The sequence below is a fragment of the Lycium barbarum genome, chromosome 4 (genome assembly GCF_019175385.1).
Source record: "Lycium barbarum isolate Lr01 chromosome 4, ASM1917538v2, whole genome shotgun sequence".
NCBI classification, from domain to species: domain Eukaryota; kingdom Viridiplantae; phylum Streptophyta; class Magnoliopsida; order Solanales; family Solanaceae; genus Lycium; species Lycium barbarum.
Window position 1 is genome coordinate 104,446,869 of NC_083340.1, and position 14,575 is coordinate 104,461,443.

A 14,575-nucleotide genomic window follows, 5' to 3' on the forward strand; every position below is an offset into this window, starting at 1 on the left:
ATGAAATATAAGGTGAAAACATAACCTGCTTAGCATTTAAGAGTAAATGCATTTTAAACATATCACATAGATCGACCTATCACATATATAATCCTCATTTACCCACGTTCGGGTAACATCATACGACGCCCACTAGTGGTGTCATGTCCGGCCCTCTAGGGACGGTGTAATCATAAGCAGCACGCATTAGCGGTGACATGTCCGGCCATCTAGGCGCGGTGGAATCATATGCAGCCCGCATTAGTTATGACATGTCCGGCCATCTAGGCGTGGTGGAATCATATGCAGCCCGCATTAGCGGTGACATGTCCGGTCATCTAGGCGCGGTGGAATCATATGCAGCCCACATTAGCGGTGACATGTCCGACAATATAGGCACGGTGGAATCGTATCTTCGCATACATCTCATAAACTCATCATAAAACATACATTAGAGTCCCAAGATGATTCCATATCGGGGTGACGTAAGGTCGAGAACCCCCGATTCTATTATGGGAAAATCATAATCATCGTACCTCACCTTGAAGGAACTAGTATCATAAGGTGGGTCTAGCAATAATAATTAACGTCATATCATAGGCTTTAGAATCTCTAGACTTAGGCTTCTCATTACCATTATCGAATTCAAAACGCATCTCTTATTCTTTGTCTCAGAAGGAGCTCTATATAATGTTGACTCATATTTTCCGGAATGTAACAAAGTCATGGAAAAAAAAGGGAATTTATTTCATGAGAATCATGGCTTAGAAGGAAGGGACTAGCCTTACATACCTTTTCGTTTGGCTACTCTATCACTTGAACGTTCTCTTCCAGTGCTCACGTCTCTACCTTTAAGTGAGTTCATATTAACATTAGCTAATCGATCACATGAACATGCTTAACTAAGGCTAGAGAAAATTGGGCAGCATTTCCTTTGTTTATACAACTTTCTCCGTATCATATGTCAACTCCCAAACGTCTATAATAACATTCACAATATCCTAAGCAATAATCTCCATTCACTTACATTATCCACATTTCCTAATTTCATTTCAAGTCATCCATAATCATGGTCATAGTGCACTACTACATTTACTCACATATAATGTTTATCCCATGTTCTCAATGTCATTTGTAACAAGATTCTATTCATACTACATCAAGAGTCATGATTCATGTCAACTATTATTCAAGAATACTATTGATTCTACATTTAAGCTCCATATTCTATGTTCTTCCATAATCCAAGTCTTTCAACCCCTCAATACCCTCAATGATAAGAAATAAACATAAAACTCACCTTAAACACTTGGGAACAAGCCTTGAGTCACTCTACTCCATTAGAATGGAATCTTTCACTTGCATGCAAAAGAAATTCTTACTCTCCACAAATCCTAATAGGCTTCATAGTATATGAATCTCTTAAATCTTGGCTTTTGCCCTTGATTTCTTGGTATAGATTGCTGTAGAAATAGAGAGAGATTTTTAGAGGGTTTTAGAGAGATATAGGGTCTGTTCTTGGGAGAAAAAATGAAATAAAACGTGGGAGCTTATATTTATAATCAGGGTTGGAAGCTTCCAGATCCGCGGGTCGACGAGCAGGGTCGACAACTCATCGACGTGTCGACGGCTCGTCGACGAGCGCCGTCGATTCTCCGCCTGAGAGGTCTGATCGCACAACCTCGTTGACGGTGCCAGAAGACGGCTCGTCGTCGTGTCGACGGTCCGTCCCTTGGGTCGTCGACGCTGACTGGTGTCAGCAGTTTCCTGAAATACTTCCCTTTGTTCCGATTCGATTCGTTTCATTTCTGATTTCCTCGAAATGTCAAGAATACAAACTTATAGACCTGTACATATACCAAGCAGAATATCTCATGACCAAAAATCTGGTGCATACTACTGTACCGAAGGTATACACCACCAATAAGCCGAAATCTCCTTGAAATTAAATGGGAGGTGTAACATCTGTAGGATTTACCCCAAACTTCACTACAATGGTGAGCCTCTGTAAATTCAAGTTACAAACTCTGTAACCAAGGATCTAACCTCTAATCCCTATCTTACTAATCTCCCTAGCTAGTAAGCAACATTCAAATCGATCCCCAAATTGAAGTTGAATTTATAGCGTTTTTGTACTAAATGTATGCTTCTATGGAAGAGGATAAAGTACAACTTGATAAACAAATTAATACAAGTTTTCTAGACTCAAGAACTGTAAAACATAACCTTATTCTACAGCTTCTTCAATCGTCTTCTAAAAATAGGGACGCACACCTAGATTCTTGTCACACCCCAACCTTGGTAAGGCGTGACTGCACCCGGCACCTTACTGGGGCCGAGCGAACCAAGCTGTAACTTGCGTCTTCTATGCCTTGAATGGCATAATAAGGCCAAAGAGGCTAACTATGAATATAATATCATGCATATGTATATGTACAATGGGCCCACGATGCCGACGTAACCACTGACAAGACATAACTAAGCTGTATACAAGAAACTGTCTGCAAAGCCTCTATGAACATACTGAAGTATACAAGTCAGGACAGGACCCCCGACATGCCCGTAACACACAAGAATACATACACGGACCCAGACTCGGCAATGCTCTGGGAAGAAGTGGAGTCCACCAATCAAGACTAGTACCTGGAGACAGCCTACTGTGGAAGATCCTCATCTCATCTGTCTGTACCTGCGGGCATGAACACAGCGTCCACAAGCAAAAATACGTCCGTACGAATAGAGTACTGAGTATGTAAGGCGGAAATGTAACATAATAAACATTTACTGCAAATAAGAAGGACAAGAATCAACTTGGCACATCAGACTTACTAATGAGAATCTAGTACGCATGTCTCTTTATACTCTCATATCTTTAACTCCATCAATCTATAGTACTGTGATCCTGATCTGCTTATCATCCCTGTGCTATCTGCTCAACTGATCAATGGTAACTGCCCGACCGACCGTAGCATGGTGGCAATTGCCCGTCCGATTATCGCCCGACGGTAGAGCGCAACTACTCCACTGATCAGTGGTAACTGCCCAGCCAGCCGTAGCTCGGTGGTAATAACAGTCCAACCAGCCGTAGCATGGTGGTAAATACATAACTGCGCAACTGGTCATTGACCAGTGGTAAATACATATCTGCCCATACACTTAATCGGCTAAGAAATTCTAGATGTTACTAATTTAAGAAATTTGACACGTACTCGCTTTGTCACTTTTCCAAACATGCAAGCTTATCCACTAGCGGGTAAAATATTTTATTCAACAAATGGCTAAAAATGATCAACAAAAGAAAAGTACGTGACTAATATAAATATATACACAAATTATCTATTAATGGTTGATTATTATACAAAGTAAGAGAAATTGATTTTATCAAAATTCTAATTTTCCAATCTAATATCAAGACTACAAATCTTTGTACTATAAATTCTCAAAGCGGGAAAAGATACTTTCTCTTATGAGAAAATAATTTATATCTATAAATTAAAGAAAATCCCATTTATAAACTTCCTCATATCATGTATATCTTTTAAGGAATATTCAAAAAATAGTAGCAATTATAAATATATAAAATCATATTTACCTTTTTTTTTTTTCACAAAAAGGTTTCACTTAAAAGAAAATACAATATCAAGGCTATATATAATAGTTTCGAAATTCATCAAACTTATAGGATCTTACATCTATAACATCATGTGAGACGTCAATTCACTGAACACATATTGATCAAGTCGTGAAACATCTTAACGTAAACGTACCGGATGTTACAATTTTGAATATTCTTGGTAAATCTTTTGATAGCTCAATATTTTGAATTCTCTTTTTGTGGGTGCTCAAACCTTCTTCTTAGTAAGACTTGAATATATGTATAGCATTGAGTGCACAACAGGTCGGCAAACACAAATCCCTCTTTGAGTAGGCCCATGAGATATATTAAGGTGTGTTGAATTGGGATTCTTGCCTTTTGGATCGACTTCATTTTCCTCGTAGGAGTCTAAAGAACCTTCTCTAATTATGGCAAGGAATCCTATAAACTTGACCGCCAAGTCTTTACCATAATTTCCAGACCATAGTTGTTGTTAGACTTGCACGTAAACATGGTCACGAACCTATTTCATCCACTTCATTTTGTCTGCCTCTGAATCTCTAAACTGTCTGATATGGAAATATGTTCACGAACCTGTTTCATCATCTCCTTCTTGTTCATTCCTCCTACTCTATCTTGAGCCTACTTTTGTGATTGATGATGGAACATGTTTATAGACCTATTTCGTAGCTTCATGCTCTTTGCTTTTTGTCTATATTCTCCCTCCTGTCCCCTTTTCATAGAACATGTCTCGGAACTTGGTTCCTTTACCACGTGTGCGTATTTTTTCAATCATTAAAATTTTGCCAACAATTGTTTAAATTACAAATGGTGAACTTTGATGTGATTATAGGGATAGAATGCCTTTCCAAGTGTTATGAAACTCTATATTGTCAATCAAAATAGTTAGGCTTGGATTTCCTAATGCACCCACTATAGATTGGAAGAGTGATATTGCTAAACCTCGAGGTAGACTTATTTCGTATCTTAAGACTCATAAAATGAACTTGAAGGGGTTTAGTTACCATCTATTTGCCATTAATGATAGTTAGGCAGTAATAACCTCACTTATTCCCTATTCTAGGTATGTCTTAAACCTTTTAGTTATCGAACTTTTGCGAAAGTGGGCGACAGGTATATATCCCTTATTGTTTACGCTTGTTGTGGTTGTAGGAGTCCCAGTGAGGGCCATATGGTTATTTTTAGGATTTTATCTGAGTTTTATTTTAAGATATCTCGTAATACAAAGGAAACTATGGAATTTTTTTTGAAAATTTAAGGTTTAGAGAAAATCTTAGGCAAAGACTCTTATTCGAGGACGAATGATCCTGAGAAGGGGATAATGTAAAACTCCGTAAATCTGAGATAGGTTTGAATACATTAAGAGAGTGATAATGTGACATTTTAGCCATATGAAATCCTATCGATGTGAGTTTGGGTTAAAATAGTTGTTTTAAGATCAAGGCGAATAGTGAAGTGCATAAGATTCGATAGAATCGACTAAGTTTAAGATAGGTGTGACTTCCAGCCAGTATATGTAAAATTAATTGGGAATTTGAGAAAAATTAAAACGTGAAATTATAGCCCTTTAAAATCCCTTTCCGACAATATAAGGACAAGGTTAATCAGAGTTGCGAGTAAAAGGTTATGATCGTTTAACTGAAAGGTCACATATCTCAATATGTGGCCGCGTTTGCGACACATTTTGACCCCAAAGTTTCCAGGCATTCTATTATTAAATCTGTTTCAATATGCTACAACATTTTGCAGTATGTGGTGCAAACCCAAAAGCAGAACGGCTCCGCCTATAATTACCCAGAACGTGAAATTTTCTTAAATCTTCAATTCTTCCTCATTTTTGGCTAACCTTTTTAGGAGAAAATATGCTAGAACTTCTCCAAATCGGATAAGGTGATTTCCTAATCAAACCCCAAGTATTATTCCATTTCATTAACGTGGATTACTACTAGTTCATTCTCCAACCCCTAGATTCTTGAAAACCGAAGAAATAGAAGTTAAACGGACGTTTGGGAATTCTCTTGAAGATAATACCTTTGCCCTTTTTTGATGTTATTAAGGTATTTAGACTAATATAGGGTATTATAAGTGATGGAATCCATGGGTGAATTCTTGGGGATTAAGAACACGTTTTTGGGCATGAAAAAGCCCTAATTTTTCAATTAAGGGTGCGAACTGTTAGAATTAGTTAAAGCTCTAAACTTTATCATTAAAATCTAGTGTAGAACTATTGTCAATGTGGAGGAATACGTTTGATAGCCTTTTAGCACAAATTGTGGTATGACTATATTTTAAAACCCTTTTTGGATGTATGTATACTTTTTGAATCCCTCTTTTGATGTATATCTACTTTTTCAAATCCTCGTTTGATATATGTCTACCTTTTTGAAACCATCTTTTGATGTATGTCTACTTTTTAAAAAAAATTCTGATGTATGTCTACGTTTTTGAAATTTTCTTTTGAAGTAGTCTACTTTTGAAATGTTGAGCATGATTTTGTGTTGAAAACCGTATTTCTAAGGATGTTGCGTTTAAAACGTACTTTTCGGTAGGAAGATAAATTTGAATAAGGTCATGTGTAACAATCCATAAATCCGGATTAGGTGTGAATGTGTTAAATGGGTTTTAACGTGACATCTTAGCCATATAAAGTCCCATCGGGATGAGTGTAATAACCCATATTAAATTAGGGCTTATTTTGGTATTTAATCAAAATAGAAGAATAAGAGTTTTATTAAAAAGAAAAAAAGGGAGATAAATGGGCCAAGCCCAATGAAAAGAAAAAGAGAAAATAAAAAGGGGGATAGGACAAAGTCAGCATAAGAAATCAGAAACCTGAAGCAAAAATAAAGAAAAGAAACAAGAAACAAAGGAAAGAAAAACTAGGAGGAAAAAGGAAAAGAAAGGGAGAAAAAGAAGGCAAAAGAGGGGATAAAAATAAGAACTTTCATCCCAAATCATCAAGGTAATGACTTTAATCTTTTATTTAAGTTTATTACATAATTATGGGTGAATTGTTATGGTAAAAACATGGGGATATTCTGAGGAATTGAGAAAGTTTTGCTCTAGGGTTCTTCAACCAAAATCATTGATTTGAAATGGCAAATAGTGTCAGATTTTAGACTTCTATATATCATTGGAATCCTCTCATTGAGGATTCCCGAAAACGTAGGCCTTGTCGGGTTTTGAACACATTGAACAGAGGGCGTTTTCGTCCTTTAAATTTTGACTTTGACCGTTTAAGCCTCTAAAAATATAAAATGGTTTGCCCCAAGGGTTTTGACCATTCTAAATCCATTTTTGTGTAGTTTGAGGTTATCCAAAGACTCGAGAACGCAGTTTTGAGTTACTGGGAAATGTGCTTGAATTGTGAATTTGAGGTAAGTGAGACTTTAAGCTTTGGGTACTTGCTTTGCAAAACCCATTTTAAAAATCTATTTTGTCTGCCTGGTCCATGTGTTGGGGCGAGCGTGTGCTTGGCAGAATCGGTGGTCTTTAAATCCAACCACATATACTTTATTTTTAAATACACTAAAACTCTCTTTATAAATTGTTTCATGATGTGATATAGTTGTGAGCCATGAGATTGGGGCATTGTGTATGCTTCACTTAGCATTGTGTATGCTTCTTGATTTCACTAGGCATTGTGTATGCTTCCCGAGCATTGTGTATGCATCTCTCTATATTTGGCTCTCTATATTTGGCACATTGTGTATGCTGTCGTGGATTCATAGTGTTGATTAATTCTTTAACTGACATTTATGGCAGGTCGTTAGTGTAAATTGTGTTGAGATATATATATATTATTCTTGATAAATGATTGTTTGGACCATGTTGGATATTATATTATGATATAATTCTTGTTGATATTATTTTTGTGCTTGTGTATTGTATTTTCTAACACTTATTCCAGGGGTATTTAATGTGGCTTGTCGAGGAACATACTGGGTTATATTTATGTATAACTCACTTCTTACTTGCATGTCCATGCAGATACCGTTGCTGAGAACGAGGCTTATGGCTAAAGATTTCGTGAGTGGATTCTGTCGCTGAGGTGAGCCACCCCATTTTTCGTGGAGGCAGCCATTTTAGCTTTATCTAGTTTAATTCTAGTTATTTCCTTTAATTGGGGTTTACATGCCCGACATTAAAACTCATGTAACTCTGTTAGATGTTCCATGGTTTTAGTGTGGAATTTGGGCTAGAGATTCTTTTATCTTTGCGTTGGTTGACTTTCATAAATCGATTATGGATTTGGTTGGCGACTGTTTCGTATTTTTATCATTGTTATTGGACCTGCACTTAATTTCTTTTAGTGCTTTCATTAATGATTAAGGGTATGATATATGGTTCGTCTAGCGGGTGGTGTGTGTTGGGTGCCAATCATGTGTCACGACCCAACCGGAGGGCCGTGAGGGGCAGCGGAAGCTAGCCGACCGAGCACCACCTAGCATGCTTCTTCTAATTGTGTCTCGGTGGACCACATATCAAACTCACAATTATCATAACCTAGACGGGCACAAATTCTCAAATAAAAGCTCATTTATGTGATTATCATCAACTCTGCCCCATCGATATATATATACAATCCCATAAGGCTACAAAAATGATACACAAGAGATGAACCGATTAGGTTATGAGACGTCTAAATGTACACACACACTTGTCTACAAGTCTTTATACAGAAAGCTAAAATTCAAAAAGACAGGACAGGACCCCGCCATGCCCAATCATGTGCACAAAAGAGTAGTATCAATAAACTGCAGCTCCGAGGTAAGTGGAGCGCTCGTGAGACTCAGCTGATGAAGCTCCTAAGGATCTGATCCGTCTCCCTGCCTAATTGCCGGCATGAATGCAGCATCCACAGAAAAAAAGACGTCAGTACGAATAATGTACATAGTAAGTAAAGCATGAACAACAACATAGTAAAGATATGAGGGGTATGAGATTAAAGGGATAACCTGTATATCTGATTTCCTCTCAAGGCAGATATCATGCATGCTTAGCTTTTAAAAAAAACACATTTTATTCATACACATACATAGCATACTTCCTGGCCATATAGGCATGGTGTTATCATCATATCATCATTATCCCGCGTCCAGGATGATATCATAAGCTGCCCACTGCAGTGGTGTACGCATCTACGAGCCTGCCCGGCCGACTTTAGTGCGGCATGGAGTGAGAAAATACATACATATATATAAATCATGCGCGAGAGCCCAAACAAAATGTTACTACTCTATCGGAGTGACATAAGGTCGGTAAACCTTCGATTTCTATTATGGAATCAACATCATCGCTATGTCCCACCTTGGAAAAACAACAACTATAAGATGGGATCAACAACAATGAATACAATCAATAATCATGTGACAAACTCAATAACATCATGAGAACATTCAGAACTTCAAGGTTTGGCATTTCCAGAATTGAAATCGTCTTCATAATCATCTCAAAGATTATCACAAATATATCATAGGAATCATGAAAATTATGGATTCTAGTGTTTCTAGGAATAGGAATATTGTGGATATCATGTATAGGTGGACAACTATGGAGTCATGCCTTTAGAAAGAAAAGGGTTAGACTTACATACCTTCACGTCTTCTTAACTACTAACGTTTTCCTCCAAGGCCCACAAAATCTACATTCAAGGGGATTCATAACAAGGTTAAGCTTGAAAACATGCTTAAGTTCAAACTAGAGCAACTATCGGCTAACGGAATTTGGGCAGCACTTCCCCTATTTTATCGACTTCACCATATTGCAAAACCGCTCCCAACCAACAATAACAACATCCTTAATATCATAATAAAGAAGTTACATTCAAATTTGTCTCAAATTTAACTAAAATCCCCTTTCAAGTTCGTCTCATAGTCATCTTCTTCACTGCAACACTTATGGCTTCTCCACTTTAATTATTTTCCTTTATAAAGGGTACTAAACCTTTACATCAAATCAACCATATGAATAGGATGAAGAACATACCTTATAATCAAGTAACTTTGTCTCACTCAACTCCCTCCGAGATCAAGTTCACCACAACTTTGAATGGAAGCAAGAACTATCACCTTCCATGGATTACCTTGGAGTTTTGATATTGATCTTCTATCTTATGATTTGGAAAGGTGTGGAGGGATATAGAACCTTCAAGAACTCTTAATAAGCCTCTATAAGTGTGGGTAAATAAGTGTAGCAAATTGGAATGAAAATGAGGTCATTAGGGATTTAAAAATGTGGCAAAATTCGCGCCACCCCGCTTCACTTTGCGGTGAGTATGCGGCCTCATACTCCCTCCACCACTTGGGGGTGATATTTTACAATGAGCTCACTCAAAATGGGGATTTGGCGACCAGTATGCGGCTCAGTATACTCAGTATGCGACCGCATACTGCCCTAATTTCTCCGGTTCTGCGAAATTGCATTTTTTTCGATTCGTTTGACCTCCAATCCTTACGGAACCTCCTTGACACCTGTATAAAACTTCATTAACCATATAATGGTCCCTATATCCTACCCTCAAGGTAATTCTAAGCAATTTATAACTCAAATTCTACATAATCTTCTCAAACATGCCTCTAACTCCAATTTCTCCAACAAGCTTGCTTCCACCGCTTCATATCACTCTGAAACTTTAAGATATTCACTTAGCATTAACAAATATCCTTCCTAACCTTATGAGGGTTTCATGTCCACCTTAGGCTTGCATTGGTTGACTCATAACGCAACGTCACAAAATTTCCAAGGTGTAACATTCCTCCCCCCTTAGGAACATTCGTCACTGAATGTTAGGCTTTTAGGGATTCTACAGAAATTTCGCTAGAGTTTCCCCTGTAAATATGCCACTACCATCCTATCACAACAACCCATAATATATAACCCATAATATACAATGCCTCACAGGACTACAAAAACAATAACGCTAATGGCCACACACGACCAAGAAATCATCAAAAGAGAGCGTTTAATACCTGGATACAATGGTGTCTCTGTCTGAAGCTCTTTTGGGGTAGAAATAAATGCGGATACCTGGATTTCATATCTTCATCAACTTCCCAAGTCATTTCTTCCCTGATGTTGTTTCTCCATAAAACTTTAACTGAAGCTATATCTTTGGTTCTTAGTCTCTGAACTTGTCTATCTAGAATAGCAATGGGAAATTCTTCATAGGATAAGTGCTCCGTAACCTGAAAATTCTTCAACAGGTACAATTCTTGAAGGATCTCCAATGCACTTGCGAAGCATCAACACATGGAAGACTAGGTGGATTGACTCCAAGTCCGCAGGCAAATCTAACTCATAAGCCACTTGGCCTACCTTGCGCACAATCTTGTAAGGTCCAATATATTGAGGGCTAAGTTTTCCATTTTTACCAAATCTCATCACACCCTTCATAGGCGACACCTTCAAGAATACTCAATCGTTAACTTGGAATTCCAAGTCTCGGCGGCGATTGTCCGCATAAGACTTCTGCCGGTTTTGGGCTGTCAACAACCGGTCTTGGATAAGATTGATCTTCTCAACCGCTTGTTGGATCAAGTTTGGGCCTACAACTTTGTCTGCCCTACTTCGAACCATCCAATTGGCGATCTACACTTTCTCCCATATAGAGCCTCATACGGGGCCATTTGAATGTTGAAGTGATAACTATTGTTATATGCAAACTCAATGAGCGGAAAATGATCATCCCAGCTACCTCCGAAGTCCAACACACATGCCAAGCATATCTTCGAGGGTCTGAATGGTGCGCTCAGCTTGTCCATCAGTCTGTGGATGAAATGTTGTGCTAAGTCTCACCATAGTTCCCAAACATTCTTGAAAGGACTTCCAGAAATTAACTGTAAATTATGCTCTTCTGTCAGTAATAATGGATACTGGAACACCATGAAATCGTACTATCTCTTTGACATACAGCTTCGCATAATCTTCAGCCGAGTACATGGTTCTGACTGGTAGAAAATGAACTGACTTCGCAAGTCTATCAACAATTACCCATATAGAGTCATACTTAAGTCGAGAACGAGGCAAGCCTGTAATGAATCCATATTCATCACTTCCCATTTCCAAGTCGGAATTTCCATTGCTTGCAACAATCCACTAGGCTTCTGATGTTCATTTTCTACCTACTGACAATTAGGACATTGAGCTACGAACTCTGCTATTTCTTTCTTCATTCCGTCCCACCAATATATGGATTTAAGATCATGATACATCTTTGTCGCTCCTAGATGAATAGAATAACGGGAATGATGGGCTTCCCCCAGAATCTGTCGACATAAGCCTGCAACATCAGGAACACATAATTTGACTCAGTACCTGAGAACTCCATCTGCAGAAATCTCAAATGGTGACTCTTTCTTCTGAGGAAGTGTATCTCTGAAATGAATTAACATAGGGTCCTCATATTGGTGCTTCTTCACCTTCACCACTAAAGATGAGACAGCTAAGTTATGGATAGTAACTCCTGCATTACCGAGTCCATCAAGCGAACTCCTAGGCTGGCTAGCTCTTGAAGTTCACGAGCTAACTCCCTCTTCTCCGACTGAACATCACATAGACTGCCCATGGATTTGCGGCTAAGAGCATCCGCTACTACATTTGCCTTTCCAAGATGATATAAGATACTCATATCATAATCTTTCAATAGCTCCAACCACCGCCTTTGTCGTAGATTCAACTCCTTCTATTTGAAAATATACTGGAGACTCTTGTGATATGTATAAATATCAACATGAACACTATATAAATAATGTCTCCAGATCTTCAATGCATGAATAACCACAGCTAACTCTAGATCATGGATGGGGTAGTTTTTCTTGTGTTTCTGCAACTGCCTTGAAGCATAGGTAATAACCTTACCGTGCAGCATCAACACACAACCTAACCCCCCGCCTGAAGCATCACAGTAAACAACATAGCCTTCTGGTCCTTCTGGAAGTGTCAGGACCGGGGCCGAAGACAATCTATCTTTTAGCTCCTGAAAACTACGGTCATAAGCGTCGGTCCATTGGAATTTTGCTGATTTCTGAGGTAGCTTCGTAAATGGTGCAGAAATAGAAGAAAATCCTTCAACAAATCTCTTGTAGTAACCTGCCAACCCCAGAAAACTACGGACCTCCGTAGGTGTTGTAGGCCTTGGCCAATCTTCACAGCTTCAATATTCTGGATATCTACTCGAATACGATCAGCTGAAATAATTTGTCCTAGAAAAGTTACAGAATTCAAACCGAACTCACATTTTGAAAACTTTATGTATAGCTCCCGGTCTGAAGAATTCTAAGAACAGTACGTAGATGCTCTGCATGCTCTACCTCCAATAGAGAATATACCAGGATATCATCGATGAACACGATCACGAATAGATCAAGGAAAGGCCTGAACAAATTATTCATTAAATTCATGAATACCGCCGGTGCATTAGTCAATCCAAACGACATTACCTGAAACTCGAAATGACCATATCTATTTCAGAGAGCTATATTTGGAATGTCCTCTTCGCTAACTCTCACTTGGTGGTACCCCGATCTCAGTTCTATCTTTGAAAACCATTTGACACCTTGCAACTGGTCGAATAAGTCATCAATCCTAGTAAGTGGATATTTATTCTTTATGGTTACCTTATTCAATTGTCTGTAGCCAATACTCATCTGCAAGGAACCATCTTTCTTTCTCACGAACAACACAGGTGCTCCCCACGGTGATGAACTAGGCTTAATAAAGCCATTTTCTAGTAAATCTTCTAGTTGCTCCTTTAACTCTTTCAATTCTACAAGAGCCATTCTATAAGGAGGAATAGATATGGGCTTGGTATCTGGTAGCACATCAATGGTAAAATCAATCTCCCGTTCTAGTGGGACACCTGGAAGCTTGTTTGGAAACACATCCAGAAACTCATTTACTATCGAAACCGATTGAAGAGTTGGCGGCTTCGCTTCTACATCTTGAACTCAGACTAAATGATAGATACAACCCTTAGCAATCATCTTCCTCGCCTTGAGATAGGAGATAAACCAATCTCTCGGGGATGCTATATTACCTTTCCATTCTAAAACTGGTTCTCCTGGAAACTGGAAGTGAACCGTTTTTGTTCTATAATCAATGTTGGCATAACATGAGGCCCATAATGACATCAAAATAAACCATCTTCAGCTCGATCAAATCATCCATAGTATGACGGTCACAAACTACAACCACACAATTTCTATATATCCGTCTGGCCATCACTGGGTCACCAATAGGTGTAGACACCTCAAAAGGTTTGATCGGCTCAGGTTTTACCCCAATACGATCGGAAATATAAGGAGTAATATATGACAGAGTAGAACACAGATCAATCAATGCATATACATCATGAGAGGATACTGATAATATACTTGTGATAACATCAGGGGAAGACTCAAGATCCTGTCACCCAGCTAGTGCATAGATACTATTCTGAGGCCCGTTCGAACTGGATCCTCCCCCTCTGCCTCTGCCACGACCTGTTGGCGCCTGCGAACCTTGCCCCAAAGGGTATACAGATGATGAAGACCCACCTGCCGATCCTGTGGGCTAAACCCTGCCTCTGTCACCCATCGATGAACAATCACACATCATATGCCTAGTCTGACCACAGGCATAATAAGCATCTGAGCGTCGGTAGCACTGTCCCGAATGTATCCTACCACATTGATTGCACCGTGGTAAGGGTGGCCTCATCTGACTTGAATCACCTCTATACTAGGAACCCGAAACCCTTGAGCTCTGACCCAGTCCGAAATAAATGAGGCGATCAATTCTCTTACCTGTAAATTGAGGAGGTGCAGTTACCCCTCTAGAAGATATCTATGTATTATACCGATGAACGGCCACATCCCGCAATCTATAAGAAGCCAACTCTACCGATTCAACATTAGAAGCATGTATTATCGGCAATGTCCTCAGCACCTTATCTATAAAGCTCTGCGGGTCCTCATCAGATTTTGACCCAAAGAATTCTAG